Source organism: Triplophysa dalaica, chromosome 3 (assembly GCF_015846415.1).
Source record: "Triplophysa dalaica isolate WHDGS20190420 chromosome 3, ASM1584641v1, whole genome shotgun sequence".
NCBI classification, from domain to species: Eukaryota; Metazoa; Chordata; class Actinopteri; order Cypriniformes; family Nemacheilidae; genus Triplophysa; species Triplophysa dalaica.
The window spans coordinates 26425167-26438721 of record NC_079544.1 but is presented as its reverse complement, the minus strand read 5'-3'; the positions used below and the strand labels follow the sequence as shown (position 1 = coordinate 26438721).

Genomic DNA, 13555 nt, shown 5'->3' with positions numbered 1-13555 from the left:
ATTAGCTTAATAAGAGGATTGTAATGATCTAGACATAGGTGGCATATCAGGTCTTTGTACATATAGCACAAACATTTCGTATGCGTTTTTGTGTATTTGGCTCTCATTTGTATGGTGTCTTTGAATTGTTATAAAAGGCCACTCAAAATGCTTGCTACGGATGCAAAAACGCAGAAAATCGAACCCGGACTAGTATTTTGTCTTGGTTAACCATACTAAGAATATGAAATTAAGATATTTTCACCAATGAAGAAATGTTATGCATACTTAAGTCATCAAAAATGTTTTGCTTCAGGCTAGAACACAACATATTAACACAAATCAATGATTTGCCTATTTAAATGACTCTTGGTTAATTCCCTTCCTTTTTCAGTTGCTTTGGAGACAGGTTTCTGCTAAATGTTAAACGTATTAAATACTGTGGTACACACGTTAAAGACACACTTTCCAATTGGTTCTAGTGTTTAGACCATGTACATTACATTAACTATATAACTGAATATTAGATAATGGAATATCCACAATTCTTAACCAAGAAAACACTTCCCAGTGATGCAGTTGATCGATTAATACAAATCCAAACCTGAATCTCAGCTCCTTCCGGCCTGTCAGTATCCACTTGTCCTATCTCTTCTTGCTCTCTTTATCCTGAAACAACAAGTGAAATAAAGATTGCTAGAGTATAATTCTGGTCTTGTGCAGTATTTTTTTGTTACCCTTGAAATTAGCAATTTAAACCAAGTAACTATTGTAATGTTAGAGCAAGGAACAAATAAACCAGTCCAGTATTTTCGGTTTTCCAGACATTGGCTCTCAGTAAGATAAATTCTCAAACACAAAAGTAAAAAAAGGTGTGCACATCCCCACACCACAAGGGCTCAGGTGCAGGACAAAAAAACATTAAATGAGTGCACCTAATCGAGTTGATCAGCTGATGTCTATAAAGACTTAACTCTATTCTTGTGATGATTTGTGCCTGACGGTCAAAACGTTACTGGTTATTTTTTAAGCCTGTTGAGAAGTTTTCAGTGTGCAGACGTTTTGTATATTCTGATGCAAGATAAATTCTCACTCACCTTTTTGCTGTGACCCCTGTCATGGTCTCTTTTCTTCCCCCTCAGTTTTCTATGAAATCACAACATACCACTATTCAGCCATCTAAAGTTATACTTTTGATATATAAATACAAAGAGGAACACAACCCCAACATTCATTTTCCATTGAGTATACACTGCACTTCTACTTCTGTCAACTTACCTTTGTGCAAGGCAATTGTTTATGTTCTGTCTTCATTATTACATCTTAATTTCTGTCTTCATTCATTGAAGTCACTGACTCTAAAACAACACAATAGTGTTAACAGAATAGTAGAATGTCATTTTTAGGTGAAATACAAAAAAGAGCACAGACATGACAAGCAGAAGACATGATCGTCAGGAAAGTCTGCTTCTCTCTTTTGATAAGCTACTGCTCGGCTTCCAATAACGGCAAAGCCCAGCTTCTCTTACATGATTGGCCAGTATCTTCCAAATTATTTGATTTGATTGGCCATTACATTGATGAGCGCTTAGACTGCTATGACAGATAATCTCTCCGGTCGTAACCTCGGTTCCCCTAGAGGAGGGAACGAGACATTGAATGAAACGTATTGGAGACTCCCCTTCTCTAAACCTTAATGAAACCTTTTTGAATAACTCCATTGGAAATGAAAACGTAACTGGCCAATGTGTTACAAGACAGTTCATAGGGGGTGGTTGCCACCCCTATATATTACACCGTCTGAACCACATAACCTCAGAATCTTACGACTGAACATTACTGCGCGACGATCTGAGTGTGCGAACACAGCAGTTTACGAAATGTCTTGTTCCCTCCTCTCAGGAGACGTTCCCTTTTTTGAGAGAGGTCTCTCTTCATTCCTTGAAACGCATTGGAGGACCGAATCAAATCATGCCGTGAGAGCAGCAAAGAGCGGAACCCTGCGCTCTCCCAACATAATCACAAGGCAAGTGTGAGGGATACCTCCTCAGCCAATCAGTGTAGCCGCAAGCACGAGCATTAAGCCCCATTGCATGCAGCGCAAGCGGGAGCCATCAGAAGCGGTTCTATATACAGGCAAAATACATAATTTCCACTGACGTAGTGGGCAATGTGTTCAATCACGCCGTAAGAATAGCGAAAAACAGCTTGACTTTAGCGGAGCTAGCATATAACGTGCAGAACATAACCCTTGGCAGTAGCACACAGCACAACTCCCACTGACAGCGCACCTTACATAGGCTTTAAGACAATTGGATACCACATATTGCTACGGGATCAAATCAAAACTCTCAGAACTCTGATACCATACCACAATAGTTTGCAGAAGGGGATACCATACCACAATAGTTTGCAGGAATGCTATGCCACTACACTGAGCAAGGTAGCAATACAGATAACAGAATAACAATTATAAACGCGGCAAGTGCCGGGGCTGAGTAAGGTAGAAGCCTGCACAAGCCTGGCATCAAGCTCAACACAAATATACGGTGCATGGCGATCGACGGCGAGCGTCGAGGCCATCGTCTTGAGCAAAATGTAGAGAGCAAACCATTTACGCACGAAATGGCATTTAGAGTGATGGGCACATAATCATGCCGTCTTCGTGACATACTATCACATTCAACCTACAGAGCACAGAGCATTAGAAATCCCATATGCGCAAAAATCGGCGAGGTATTTACACAGAAGCCTCTTCAACAGATCACATGCATACAGTATTCTTAAAGCAAAATCTTGGATCGGATAAGAGGACAGAGGGCGAACGGTCTCTGACATTTTGTTACCCTGTTACAGATCTGAATGCCAGATCGCGCTTCCTATTGAACGTTCATGCATAAAAGCAGAAATAGCCGCTACAACATCCGACACGGGACAGTGCAGCAGGTCGTAGCCATACATAACGTACCAAACACACACTCAAGAGCACAAATTAAGAGCATGAAAACATCTCCTTGAGGGGCTAACGCTCCATTATGTATACAACACGCATCGCGACAATGCGACCAGTCCTCTTCCCACACATGCCAGTGTACAACTTGGAGTTGTGGTGTTCATTCGAGTCTATCGACTCAATAGGAATGGCTAAGAGAAGCGGTTAACTTTATCAGATAGGGGAAACCATTTTGTATAAACGGAAATAGCAACCTGGAAATCGTTTATTAGCACATCCCCTACAGGTGGCCTCGTGACAGGGAGAAAAATAACCTCCTCCGTCAGATCTCCTCCGTCGCGAGCAGACCTCAGTAGCCCACTTGAACCTTCACAGATGTCTGGAGTGCGTGATCATATGTTAACACCCTTGTGAAAAAACATGCTTTATGCTCCCCACAGCAAGACACTGCACTTGGGGCTGTTCAGCACAATACACTAATGGGCCAATCAACAGTACAAAGAGCTCAAAATCAAGCGAACGGCGCTGGACCAGTGCTATAATGGCGCACATGATAAGGGCAGTAAACCGAGCACACAAAGAAGACAGAGACAACTATCCACGAGCGTTAGTAACACAATGAGAACACTCGTACAAAGCAGACACCTTATAAGGTGTAAGCTCGTATGTGGGAAATGGTTGAAGCATGGCAAGCCAGCGGCTCTCAGCCGCGACGCTAAGGGCAGAAACCGGCGTGGCTTCACCTCAGCCCTCCTGGTCTGCAACAAAAACAATTGATTAAATAACTCATAAAACATTAGATAAGTTTTCATGGTAATATAACCAATAATTTGCAATTCATCAAACATTGCCACCAGCCTTTTGGTTTTCCTTTGCTATGTACCATGGCTCTTGTACACTCATGCCTCCAACAGAAGTTGTTGGCATGTAAAGCTGTGCAACACTGCTGGCTGATTTTAGAGCCTGTTCTTTGGCTCAATGTTTCTTGCCTTCCACATGCCTGCTAATGTTTCAAGACTTGATGGGTACAGGAGTTCTCTTGTCTGCAGACTGAGTACCCGGTAGATGGAGCTGGTGGTTCCCATTGTGATGAATGGCCATCGGGTTGACCACTCCTTCTTAAAGAAACACCTATAGGTTGCTGCTCTACTTAATTCTCTCTTTTTCCCTGTGGGTACTCATGTGGGTCCTCAACTGTCTCCTCAATGGTGTCCTTCACAGTCTCTTCCACGGACTCATACTCTACTGACACCCTAGCTGTCTCCTCCACAGTGTCCTCCACTGGCTCATCTTCTGCCTCCACTACTGTCTTCTCCACTGTCTCCTCCTATGAACTAGCCACCTTTTTAGGGAGCTGATCCTTCAGAGTGAAGCATGAAAGAATGCTCATTTTTTCTCTTCCCTGACATCTTTGAAATAGATAAATGCAATAATTAATACCATGCATTGTCTGGATAAAATATAATGAAATAGTCTTGTCCAACAAGGGAAATGGCAAATTAATATTACATAATAATTTGAAATATTTTTTTTGTTTTTCTTTCCTTTTCTTTCCTTTTCTTTCTTTTTTCTTTCCTTCTGAAACAGAACTAATACTAAACATGTGTTAGAATACCTGCTGAAATTAGCGGGGATTCAACTGGCTAGCTAGGCTAGTTCACATACTCTGATCAAACTGTTACCTAACCTACCAGTTGCGTGCCTGGACACATATATTCCCCAGCAATGATGAGATAAAGCTTTCCTGTAGCTCAGTGGTAAGAGCATTGTGTTAACAACGCAATGTTGTGGGTTTGATCCCAGGGGATTGCAAATACCTATGTAAAATGTATAGGATAGTGCAATGTTAGTTGCTTTGGATAAAAGCGTCTGCCAAAATGCCTAAATGTAAATAACTTACTGTACTCATAGGATAAAGTCTTCTCCCACGTCGATCTGTCTGTAGGCACTTCAGCGAGCATTTGAATCAATGTCGTTTTGAGCAATCCCTTGAATCACAAAATGTGTCATTGGAATCAGAATGTAAACATTGTTGTTGCGGGAATATCTAAATCTTACCCGCATACAGCAATGCTATTTTCTGATTGGCTGTTCGGTAACACATTTTTTTTTTGTTGATTAGCTGGTGTGTGGCAGGGCCTTCTGAAGTCACTTGATTCCTCTAATAGTGGCACAACTTAATGGGCGTTATCCTGGACTATCTCTGCGTGAGAAATACAAGTTGTGGCCTTCGAGCGTGTGAACGGGCCAATGCTTGAGACTTGAGAGCCCTGTGACAGGGACTCGAAAACATTCGCTTTCTGAATCAGTTCACATTTAGGATTCTACACCTACGACGAGGGGTTGTCTTTATTAAAACAAATGTATGGCTCAGTTGGTGTACAATAAACCATATGATGGTCTGTGAACTGCCGAAAGCACCTGATACAAGGGGCTGACTGGATATGCCACACATGTTATAGAACGCAAAAAGTGAGTAACTATTATTATTGAGGAGGCGCATAATAAGCGACCAATGATTGGCAAGGTCCGGACAGGATGGTGACTATCATTCGACTTGGGGCAAGAGAACATTGCGAAGCCGTAACTCTGGAGGGGGGGGCCACGTCCAGCTCTTGTGAATGCCCACTTCCAGAACCGGTGCTTTCTGCCAACTGCAATCGAGATCACAACGATGAAGCGGGGTGATCTGTGACAAAACTGGATTGCATAACAGCGAGTAGTGCGCGGAAGTCAGTCAAATTTCGTATTAGTAGGCAAATTTTATCGGCCAATCAAACAGAAGTATGATAGGGAACAGTGCAGGGTGACCGGGGCGTTGTGAACTCATAATAGCACAGCTCTACCAGCTGCCATACATATGCGGGGTAGCTTAAAGCTTAACAGATCCATATTGCTCGATACAGGGGGCTTAGCACTGAACACCTAACATGTATCGGCATACAACAAGACACCGCCGTGCAGGGAGCTGGAGGCAAAGAACACTAGGTAGTGAGGCTGCACAAATACAGCTGAACAGCACAAAACCAGAACCACCCTCAGGTCACACACCGCTCAGCGCTGTCTCCTGGGGTCCGATATGAGGCTGGGACACAACATGGCGCATAAATAATAACGAGCTCCAGGTTGGAGGTCTGTGAAAAAATGCTCACAGACCCATACAGTCACATTGGCAGGGTTGCTTCCATGGAAGTATCGCAAGCCACTTAGTGGAGGGCCTGCACCCTTTTACCCAAAAGGATTTACACAGGTATTACAGACGCTTTACATCTGTATAATATAAGATATAGTACACACGTAAAAACATTACAGTGTTCTTTGGAAGTGATGGTAAAGACGGGAATCAAATCTAGCCAGATCTACCACGTTGAGAAGAGCGGCTCTGACCACTGTCCTACATGGGATTCCTCACAAATGCATATAGCAGGTGCATGAAAAGGCTCGTCGCCATTTTGAATGGCACCCATGTGAAAGAATAATCACAACACGTGCTGACACAGCATGCCGCCATTACAATAGGGGCCCACTCACGTGTTAGCAGCAGCTCATAGTGCCAGAAACGTCTGCACTACATGGCATACAGTTGAAAGAAAAAGTATGTGAACCCTTTGGGCTTACTTGGATTTCTTCATAAATTGGTCATAAAATGTGTTCTGATCTTCATCTAAGTCACAACAATAGAGAAACACAGTCTGCTTAAACTTATACCGCACAAACATTATACGTTTTCATGTTTTTATTGAACACAACATGTAAACATTCATGGTGCAGGGTGGAAAAAGTATGTGAAACCCTAGGCTAATGACTTCTCCAAGAGCTAATTGGAGCCAGGAGTCTGCCAACCTGGGGTCCAATCAAAGTGATGAGATTGGATGTGTTGATTAAAGCTGGCCTGTCCAATAAAAAACACACACTAGTTTTGAGTTTGCTGTTCTGAAGAAGCGTTGTCTGATGTGAACCATGCCTCGCACAAAAGAGCTCTCAGAAGACCTACGATCAAGAATTGTTGACTTACCTAAAGCTGGAAAGGGCTACAAAAGTATATCTAAAAGCCTTGATGTCCATGTGTCCACGGTAAGACAGATTGTCTACAAATGGAGAAAGTTCAGCACTGTTGCTACACTCCCTAGGCGTGGTCGTCCTGTAAAGATGACTGCAAGAGCACAGCGCAGAATGCTCAATGAGGTGAAGAAGAATCCTAGAGTGTCAGCTAAACACTTACAGAAATCTCTGGCACATGCTAACATTTTTGTTGACAAATCTACAATAAGGAAAACATTAAACAAGAATGGACTTCATGGGAGGACACCACAGAGGAAGCCACTGCTGTCCAAAAAAAACATTGAAAAGTGAAAGTGACCAATTCGTCAGGTATGGTGACCCATACCCGAAATGTGACCTATGCATTTAACCCATCCAGTGATTAGTGAGCACACACACAGCAAGTGGTGAACACACGTACTCATTCATCTACCTGCATTCGATACGTAATACAAAATATTATTTAAGGGAAATTCCATGGATTCTATTTTATCAAGTTCTTCTTTCAGACACCTCCTTTCTGTATCATATGCAGGACATAACAACAAAACATGTCCTAACATGGAAATTGCGCATTTTCTAATGACAAAATATATTCAAAGAGCAGAATAAGGTGGTGTTTCTAACAGGGCAGCTAAATTAAAGCTTATACACATTTTGATAATATATTATGATGCTAAAAATAACTGTATGACAATAATAAGAATGTGTGTGTGCACGCCTATGCATGTCAGAAAGAGAATTTTTGGTTTGTATCTATATTGCATTTTGTTTAACTGTGCAAAAATATTTTCTACCATTACACATTTAATTTATTTTGCTTTAAAAAATATTATTTATAAAATGGCTAGAAAACATTTATGCTAATTCTAGAAACAGGGAAGATGATCAGATGATTACAGTATAATTCTCTCTCTCTCTCAAAAGGTTTAGCCAGCCTAAATCCTTAAATTTCTATATTTAAAAGTTAATCAACTTATTTAAAATGTGTCCCGCAATCACCATACCCATCTTGGGCCACACACCTCCCATCCACAATCAGCCCAACTGTTGTCTGCCGTCATGCATCCAGTACCATCACTGCCACATATGGCCCAGACTTGTTGCATGCCATTGCCGGAGATGTGGCAACAATGCCATTCTGAGGCCACATTTGGGCCGAGTGTGTCTGCTATGTGGGACATTGCACAATAAAGAATATCACGCATGAGTGTACAACAGTTGATTCTTCATGCTGCTAAATATCATGTTTGTGTAGCGCTATACGCAGTCTAGAACAACTAAAACATTGACATGCTTGTACACATTATACATATGAAATTTCTTAAGTAAATTTTTGCATGTCTTACGAAGAGAAAACACATTTCTCGTCGATTTCCGTGTGTAGCCTCGAGCACACATGGGATGTTTTTTAAAGTGACACTCCACCCAGAAATTTTAATTCAGTTATGAATTACTCACCCTCTAGTTGTTCCAAACCTGTATACATCGTTTTGTTCGGCTGAACACAAAGATATGTGGTAGAATGTTTGCAACAGAAAAATCATTGACTACCACAGCAGAAAAGATCATAATCAGGGGTGCACATAAGTTTTCTATCTGGTTCTCAAGAGAGCACCTGGAGATTCGGTTTGGTGCTCACATTGCACATAGTGTGACAAATTAGATTTACCTATTAAAAATAAAAGTAAAAAAGTAGTTACTTTTTAATGAACGATAAACAAAATGATTTAAGTGGGATAATACTATATGTATGTTAATTTAAAGTACACTTAAAATACAATGATAGTTTAGTCAAGTTTAGTCATTCAAGAAATCAGCAGGCTAATAAAGAGGTTGGTTGGCAAAAAGCATTTTTTATTTTGAAAATACAAAAGGACAAAGACATTTTTTCCTTTCAGAATAATAATTTTTAAGTTCTACTTCTGTAGTTTTTGAAAGAAAGTAACTCAAAGGTAATACAGGAGTCATGTAACGTATTACGATTCTGAGACAGTAATGTTGTAAGGTAAGGGATTACTTTGAAATAACAGTAACAAGTAATCTGTAATGTATAACAGTTTGGAAGTAACTTGCACAACTCATGTATCTCGTCTAGTTGTTATACACAGAAACGAGATCTTTCTGCTGGTATAAAATGTCATCTTTTTTCCTTGTCACAGCCTGCAAAATGAATAACAACAAGAAATCTGTTAATTTCAGAGGAGTGTGTTTCCAAATCGGCAATTTGATTTCTTCAAGTATGAGTGAAACTTCCCTTTTCATAAACTCACTTTACACAATCTTCTGATTTGCATGATGCAACAATGAGAAAAATACATTCTAGCAAAGGCTACATACTATAACTCACTGACATTAGCATCGCACTGTTAAAAGTATTTCAGTAATACTAGACATTGATAAACACTCCTCAAGCAATCAAAATAGTCATTAGACAACGACATTATTACAGAACACAAACACATTTAACACTTGTACAACTTTTCTCTCTCTTCCAAAGAAAAATAAGTATGAGTGAAACTCCCTTTGGCTTATCATCGCCTCCTAGTATCACCTGCCAGTGCACGCAGGTCCAACTGACGTTATAATAAGCATACGGTTTAAACACATTTTGATGGTTTAATCATCAGCATTTTCACTAAAGAAAAATACATGTAATACACATATATTGCTATTTGAATCCAAATGCCTACACCCTACCCCACTAAAAAAAGTGTTTTACTACAACTAGACCGCTATTCCTGGGCTGGCCTGCTTTCTGCTATGATACAAAAGGTAGGCTAGGTTATCAGTAAGCATCAACTCAGTGCATACATTTAGTCAACCCCTCTTCACCATGCTTAATTTTTTAGAAAAATAAGGGGTCAGCTACTAGTGTTACCCTTTCTGACTAAAGCAGTATTGCTCTAAGCATATGTAAACAGTCATCTCTGAAATAGAATGTAACTATACTCCAAGATTATCAGGCACGTATTCTCCTAGTCTTGTTACCTCTTTCTATTCTATTTACTTTACAGGTCACCGGTATGTCTTCTCTATGTTTGTCTTTAATTTCTTGTGCCGTCCACTATTAATATCCATGGTCTCCACAGGTTCGGTCCACAAGACTGATGAAAATGATTTCCTTTCATACTGGATTTCTCTGGACCACGGATGGTTCTCCAAGCTCATCATATGTAAGCATATTCGGCTGGCACCTCTCTCTTTGAGGGTAATTGGATGATTGAGCCACCTCTGGTTCACCCTCTGTTTCTCCATCCTCTTCTTCATGGATGTTTATCTCTGCTGCCATGATGTCTTGATTCTCTTCTTCTCGCGGTTCAGGTAAGTTTGCTATTATTGCTGTCGGTTCGAAAGGTTCTGCCTTCGGGATCAAATTAGTTGGTTTTCCCCTTTGTTCCGAACAGGAATCTATATGTTTCGCATATGTTTCATCATCATTATCATCATTTCTGTCTTAGTCAAGTTCTCTGTCTGGCTCCTTCTTCCCCTCTTTTGCTCTGCGGTTGTTCCTCTGCATTTGATTTTTTTCTGATAACTGGATTTTCCACTGGTATGCTGTCGCAAGACAGCAGGAGGATTCTGTGTACTATCTGACTCTGTCCTCCTTTTTCTGGCTTGATCTCATACACTGGGCTGTCGGGGCTTTTCCGAATTATCACTGAATAAACTCAGTCTTACCAGTGTGAACACAGCATACCCGGTCCCCCTCTTTCTCTTAGGTTCCGAAGTAGCACTCTGTTACCAGGCCAAAGTTCAAAACCATGTAATTTTCGGTTTTAGTACTGCTTTCCTCTCTGAGCCTCTTTAATTAAAACTGTTTGGTGGTATTCTCTGGGTATGAAAAGTTGTGTTAGGTTATATGAGACCAGTTTTCTTTTTTGATTGCACTTATGCTTTTTGTTGTCCTTATGCGGTCCCAATTGCTTCAATTGCTTACCCCACCAGTAAGTCGCTTTGGATAAAAGCGTCTGCTAAATGACTTTATGTAAATTGGTTTCTCTTTCCTGCCTTTCTGTACAGGACTCCTTCCTCGCTCAAAGGCAGTCCTTTCCATTGTTTAACAGAAGCCTGACATCAGGAGGTTCTTATCTGAGAGTGTGACCTAATGGAAAGCAGTTGTTCTTTTTGTACTCCAGTACATGACTAATGACCAGATCCTTATGTGGAGATTGATTGATCTGTTCTTGCGAAAGACACAGATTATAAGGCAGGGAAATTTCCTCATCCACCAGGTGTATGCCCTGATTGTCCATTCCATTGGTAAACAGATGAGCATCTTTGAGGGGTATCATCACACGTTGCACTGTAGCACTTAAAACATCTTGATTAACCTCTTCTGTGCACAGTTTCATGTACTGATCAATGGCCAGCTGCATTCTTGAGAGACCGGCAGCATCTGCATTGCACATCCCTGGCCGATATTTGATGGTAATATTGAAATCAGCCAGCTTCTCGACCCATCGACGGCCTGTTGCATTGAGCTTAGCTGTCGTCAGGATATACGTATATGTTCTTGTGTGTTCTTGAGAGTTCTTGAGCCTTGTGCAACCACTGACATCTTTCCATGACGCTTGTGATACAGAACTCCTCCTTAACCATCCTGTGATGCGTCGCAAGGGAGGATGAATGGTTGTGTCAGGTCCAGGTGTTCGAGGATTGGCGGTTGGTCAATAAGGCTATTCAACGCGTCCTGATGAGTTTCTGCACAGGTTATGGTTGTGTTGGGTGGTGCTTGTACTTTTGACTTTGTACGAACTAGTTTCCTCTTTCTCTTTGTCTCAACAGGTTCCATGCTTTGTGGTGTGGCTATCAGCTGGTATATCCTATAATAGGAGAGGTATCCCAAGGAAGTACTTCTTCACTTCTAGTAGAATTAGCTTGGGCACTGACATGTAAGTCTTCTGCACTGGTGTCTTGTTATGTAATGTGATGTGCATATTGAGTGATGGGATGGAACCAACATCGTTGTTGTCAAAGGCAAAAGCATTGCACTCTTCTCTTTGTGATTAGTGCACTACCTGTTTCTGTTCCGCAGACAGATGTTCTGCCTCTTTTTCATCTCCCGACTTCCACCAGCAATCTCTCTCGCACGTCTATAGCTCGAAACAGAAAGTTCTAGGCAGACTCTTTGGGTTCCTGTGATATATTCATGCGTATTTGTACAAAGTTTGATGAGGAGTCAATATTGTAGTGTCCTCTCAGGATCATCATCAATGTGGGGAGTGTAAGGCCTCTTTTATCTCTAGCTCTCTCTTAGGTGTAGGCCCGGATTCACAGTTCTTATGACAGCTTCAATGATCTCGGCCTCGGAGTAGCCCTTCTTCAATTCAGACTCAATCTGATTTATTAGACTGGTGTATAATAGCTATTCCTTTTGTCCTGCTTCCCAGATCTGTCCAAAGATTCTGTATTCTTTCCTTAGGGTCACCTCAGGCATTGGGTCAGACCGCTTGGGCACACATACTTCCTGCTTGTTCCTTGTCTGCTACTTTGGAACATTTCCTCGAGCACCTCAATATTTTGTTCCAGAGACCTTCGAAAGTCAGGTTGTCTCTGTTCCACCTCGGCATAGTCCCGTCTCAGTTTGTCTATTTTACCAGGTACAAAAGATGAATCCTCTGGCTTTACAGGCTTTCCTATTGATTCCACAAACAGCAGGAGTTCACTGGGGAATTCAACCTCTTCAGTTTCCTCAATTTTTTCCAATGTTCCCCCTACAAGTCGTTTTAACGCTCGCCGTGATTTGCCTTGGAATCCTTCACATGATGGTTGGCTGCACTTCAGATGGAGGCGTAGCTTGAAGAGCTCTAGTTTGTCTAATGATAGGAGTTTGGATCAAACGGAATTCTGGAGTTGTTCCATCAATTCTTATCTGTGCTAAATTCAGCTTCACTTACATATCTTCTTGTTGTAATTTCTAGGTTTGTCTCTTCGAGGAGCTGTTTTCCTCATCAGCATTCACACAGCAGCTCACTCCTGGCTGGCTCTGCAAATTTGTTAGACACACAGAAACGAGATCTTTCTGGTGGTATAAAATGTCATTTATTTTTCTTGTAAGAGCCTGCAAAATGGGGGGGGCACGGTGGCTTAGTGGTTAGCACGTTCGCCTCACACCTCCAGGGTTGGGGGTTCGATTCCCGCTTCCGACTTGTGTGTGTGGAGTTTGCATGTTCTCCCCGTGCCTCGGGGGTTTCCTCCGGGTACTCCGGTTTCCTCCCCTGGTCCAAAGACATGCATGGTAGGTTGATTGGCATCTCTGGAAAAAATTGTCCGTAGAGCGTGAGTGCGTGAGTGAATGAGTGAGTGTGTGTGCCCTGCGATGGGTTGGCACTCCATCCAGGGTGTATCCTGCCTTGATGCCCGATGACTCCTGAGATAGGCGCAGGCTCCCCGTGACCCGAGGTAGTTCGGATAAGCGGTAGAAAATGGAATGGAATGGAATGGAATGGAGCCTGCAAAATGAATGTACACACCAAGAAATTAGTTAATTTCTGAGGAGTGTGTTTCCCAAACGGCAGAGTGATTTCTTCAAGTATGAGTGAAACTTCTGTTTTCATAAACTCACTTTAAACAATCTTC

General features: G+C 41.6%; 1 protein-coding gene across 1 annotated transcript in view; it reads left to right on the top strand.

The window, feature by feature from the left end:
• The window catches only part of LOC130417369 (interleukin-6 receptor subunit beta), a 35289-nt gene that overhangs the window by 1070 nt on the left and 20664 nt on the right, over positions 1–13555 (top strand). The window lies entirely within an intron of this gene.